The 5158-nt window shown below is 30.0% G+C and overlaps 1 long non-coding RNA gene across 2 annotated transcripts; it reads right to left on the bottom strand.

Annotated features, from left to right (window-relative positions):
- Positions 1–275: 275 nt before the first annotated feature.
- On the bottom strand, positions 276–2326 carry LOC126724497 (uncharacterized). 2 transcript variants are annotated; one of them, XR_007655009.1, is made up of 3 exons: positions 2226–2326; positions 972–1021; positions 276–568 (listed from the first exon to the last, which is right to left on the bottom strand). It is a non-coding gene; the product is annotated as an uncharacterized LOC126724497 (long non-coding RNA). The 2 variants fall into 2 exon arrangements; XR_007655008.1 differs by having other exon boundaries at positions 276–545.
- Positions 2327–5158: the final 2832 nt, after the last annotated feature.

Here is a 5158-nt window from a genome sequence, read left to right as displayed (position 1 = left end):
ATGGATGGATTTTGCCAGCAGCAAAACTGTACCTATTCACCAAAATGACTCAATATAGCATTAGAACAAAATGGGAAAATGTATTTGTTTTAATCATTTGATCATGCTGTTAAAAATGATAGCAAATAAAGTGTCAAAGTGAAAATATAATAAAAATGTACAATAGAAATACAACTTCACATTTTGAACTTTGGTGGTATTTACGAAGAAGCCTGACAAATTACATTGAAATAAAACAGACATGCCTTTTCACTATACAACTAACCCAACCAAAAAGCTTAAATCAAAACTAACTCATATTTCTTAGTTCATAACCAAATCAAAGGAAAAAAAATAAAAAATAAAAAATAAAATAAAAAAAACAACAACAACAACAACAACTGTAACATTCAATTTCAACTGAAGAAAATGCTGCTTGTGGAGGTAATAGACTCCCTTGAGATCCTAAAATGGCAAATTTAATCAGCGCAGGTGAAACAGACTGGCCATCATCAGCTGGTGTGGAAGACTCAGATGGATGCATTTTGCCTTCGGCAAAACTGTACCTATTCACCAAAATGACTCAATACTGCATCAGAACAAAAGGGGAAAATGTATTTATTTTAATCATTTGATCATGCTATTAAAAATGATAGCAAATAAAGTGTCAAAGTGAAAATATAATAAAAATGTACAATAGAAATAAAACTTCACATTTTGAACTTTGGTGGTATTTACGGAGGAGCCTGACAAATTACATTGAAATAAAACAAACATGCCTTTTCACTATACAACTAACCCAACCAAAAAGCTTAAATCAAAACTAACTCATATTTCTTAGTTCATAATAATAAAAAAAATAAAAAAAAAACTGTAACATTCAATTTCAACTGAAGAAAATGCTTCTTGTGGAGATAATAGACTCCCTTGAGATCCTAAAATGGCAGATTTTAATAAAATCAGCGTAGGTGAAATAGACTGGGCATCATTACCTGGTGTTGAAGACTTGGATGGATGCATTTTGCCAGTAGCAAAACTGTACCTATTCACCAAAATGACTCAATACAGCATCAGAACAAAAAGGGAAAATGTATTTATTTTAATCATTTGATCATGTTGTTAAAGATGACAGCAAATCAAGTGTCAAAGAGAAAATATAATAAAATTGAGAGAAGCCAAGCTGGATAGATATTCTGTAAATCTCCAAAGTTACTATCTTTCAAGTTGAAAACATGAGTTTCATTTTGATCATTGAAGAAAATGCAATTCCTTTTATACCCAGTAAACTCTTCAGCCAAAATCGATAAACAACAATCATTACCCAAAACAAAAACAATAATTACACTTTGAAATCAACCACTTTGGGACCATCACAGTCTCTAACATATTTGTTGGTATGTTCTACCCTCCTCCTTTCTTTATTAAAGCATCTACCAATAACATAGAGAGCTCCACATGACTCCACCAAGTGCTTCTGGCTACCCAAAGGGCTTGAAAAGTCATTAATTAAATAAACGAACGTTAAAAAGCACAAAGATTAAAAAAGTGATAGGGGTCTATATAGGATGCATTTAGATGTCCATATTTTATTGGTGTAACAGCCCATAAATAAACGTAATTATGCAGATAGAGTAGAATATTAACTAAAATCTAAGAGGTTAACTTTGTATTAAAAACATTACACTTTCAGATTTCAAAGTTCTACAATTTCAATCACTTTTCAAAAATAGCAAAACAGGTAGGATGGAAAACAGAAATTGAAAATTAAATTGAATTCTGTATTACACATTCTCTTTCTATTTCTCTGCTTCAAATTCAGGTCCCAAAAAAGAAAATTATTGGAACCCAATCCACTACTCTTATTGATTTGTATAATAAAAAGAGTAAATCGCAAGCACATTATGCTGTTAAATATGACAGTAAATCAACTTCTCAATTTCACAATGTCTTCCTTTATTTTAACTCAATAAGAAATTTTGGAAGCATACTATCTTACATAAGTCTAAAGCAAATTTGAGAAAAGCTAGGATGGAAGGATACTCTGTAAATCTCCAAAGAAAATGCAATTCCTTTTATACCCAGTAAACTCTTCAGCCGAAATCGGTAAACAAAAATCATTACCTAAAACAAAAGTTGAATCACCCAAGTTTTTTTTCCAACTCCCATTAAAAAATCTTATCAGATTAATATGGAATTAAAACGAGTTGAAGTCAAATGGATAAGAATGATAATTAGGCTGTCCTAACCTGTCAGCTTTATTCAACAATGTTTCTTGAGAACACCTGGTGAATGTTATAAATCTGTCTAAACAGAGGTAATTCAAACAATAAATACATAATGGATAGAAAGGAAATGCAGTGGTGAGAAGTTTCAGGGAAAAAAACTATTTGAAGCAAAAAAAGAGTATGCTAACCTTTAATTCATAATGTTGCAGATAAGAGATGAGGCAGAGCAGCAAATAATATGGCAGTCGTAGTAACTTAACAGTACATTTAGGTTACGCTTCTAAAAAAAAATAAAAAATAAAATAAACAATATAAAGAAATACATAAAAATTCATAAAGTAAGGTAGTATATCCATTTATTTGTCTTGCTTGTAAGAGTATGTTATTTATAAAATAGATTGAAATACATTAGGCTTCATATTTTTCTTCTTCTTTTATGACCAGGTCTTCTTTTATGTTAAAGCTCCATACAAAACCATTAAAGAGCCGACAATAAGAAAGCAAATCTCAACACTAAGTCTTTTACATAACCAAAAGACCAAAAATAAAACACACATAATAGAACTAACAACAAAAATATACATCAAATTGAATCTCACATCAAATATTCACATTTTAAATTGCTACGCCAGCCATTTACAAATTATTTTACTAAAAAATTACCGTATATATTTAATTTGATGCACTAACTCTAGAAACTTAATATAATTTCTTACTTTGATATAAAAAATTCAGCAATTCAAATATTTTAGTTGACTATAACAAAGAAATTGTATTTTTAAAGAACCGGTTATTGTGTAGGAGAAGATGAAGAGTTTATTACGAGGTGACACTGTTTCAATCTCTACTACCAAAACAAACAACCTATGAGTACAGAATGTTGACCAACAGTTTTGATAGCCCCAAAACTTAAATTCTGCATTTTGATTGAACAGTACACTAAGACATCAATTAATCAAGTGAAGATTATGAAATACAATACCTAAAAATGAGCGTAAAATTAAAGTATGAAAATGCAGAACTGAAATAGGCAGGAAAATTTTCTAACATGTTCCCAATTTTCCTAAAGTTCCAAAAGATGTTGGTAATATGTGAGACACAGCATGATGTACAACAACTAACTTTCTTTTATCAAGGCCTTTGTCTTAATAATGCCAATCAATTCAAAGAAAAATATGCCATTTGTGAGATATAGAAAAAAGATGACCATTAGTCAGGTTAAATAACATAGACCAAAGTCTAAAATTCACTATAGCAAAAACTTAAGTGCAAAATCTGTTTTACTTGGCAGTATTAAGCAATGACCATTCACCAATTTAAACTCAAGGATCAAGATTGATACAATAATCTAAATATATAAAAATTGTGTAGAAAGTTGTTGACTACTACAATTAGTCATTTGCAATAGAACCCAACATTTGCAAATTAGAGGTTATAGAACCAAAGTCATATTAATCTGATTTATGGATTTAACAACACATAAAACCATTTAAAAAAAAAAAAAAAAAAAACCAATTACAACTAAACTTAAACCTCACCATGAAAACATAACAGAACTAACCAAAAAATCCAAAAATTGAACATGCATAACAGAATGAACAACACATTTATCACAGAAAAAACGACATCAAAAGGGCCTAAAACAAAAATGGAACATAATAATAACAAAAGTGAACATATTGAATTGAACAAAAACAAAATTTAATCAATACAACAACCAAACAAACAAAACTCAAGAAATAGTAAAAATAAATCGAAAAGTAAGGAAAAAGGTAGTAGATTGGCATCAGTGGAGATAGAAAGGCATTTTAATGTTCAATACCTTCTTATTCTCTATGTTCCAGGGTTTCAATTTTAAAATCAGAGCAACTACAAACGAAAAACTTTAAATATATACTGTAAAAACCTTAACAACAATGGTAAAGAAGAGACATGGTAAACGAAAATATAAAAAGGGGAAAATATTTCAACAAAAAATTAAAAACAACATAAATGAAATGACAACACTTTATTTTTTTGGCAACACAAAAATCTATGTTCTTCAGCACCAAATCGATTTCAGTTTGAGAGAAATCATCAATAAATCTACACTCTACAGTAATTTTTAAAACCCTAGAAATGGTAACTGAATAGAAAACCAAATTTTAGTGGAAAACCAAAAAAAATACAAAGCAAACAAAAATCTGCCAATCTAAAACTAAATTTAATCAATACTACAATCAAACAAAACAGGACTCAAGAAATTGTAAAAATAAATGGGAAATCAGAGAAAAAGGTAGGCAAACCTTAAACCTTAATTGAGTAGTGCGGCAAAACAGTATTTAACAAAGTCTTTGTTATCTATCTATATGTTTGAAGAGAAAACCAAAAAAGGTGGAAAAATGCCTACCTTTTGAATTTTCAGTTGTTGAAGAACAGAGACGGGATAGCTTCTAAATCGTATGTTGTTGCAGAGGATGAACAAAGATTTCACTATTGTAGAGTTTTTTTTTTTTTTTTTTTTTTTTTTTTTTTTTTTTTTCGTTTTTTGATGGGTTGGAACACGCTAGTCTGATCTGTGTGTATATGGAGGTGCAGTGAAGAATCGCAAGTTTGAGTGAGTTTGAATTTTGATCAGGAAATACGGTTTGGGTTTTAGGGTTTGTGTTTTTTGTTTTTGTTTTTTTGTTTTGTGGATAAGCGGCTAGTGTTTTTATAAAGGTTTACATTTTTCTCTTCTTCTTCTTTTTTCTTCTTTTGGATAAGTGGGTGGGTGTCTGAAAGTGAGTCTTCCAGATGCACTAAGCGAAATTTTAAAGAATTAACTCTACACATGTCAATTTTTAAAGGGACCTTTTTTCCTAACGTGGCAGCACCTCTTTAAAGCTTCTGCTATTATATATAGTATTAGACAAGGCGTTACAAGTAAAAAAATCCCAGTACCTTATACCAACCTACAGTTGAACCCTTACCCT

Source organism: Quercus robur, chromosome 4, assembly GCF_932294415.1.
Source record: "Quercus robur chromosome 4, dhQueRobu3.1, whole genome shotgun sequence".
In the NCBI taxonomy this organism is placed as follows: Eukaryota; Viridiplantae; Streptophyta; class Magnoliopsida; order Fagales; family Fagaceae; genus Quercus; species Quercus robur.
Note: the sequence above shows the minus strand (reverse complement) of the source record. Positions and strands in the feature narration are given on the sequence as shown.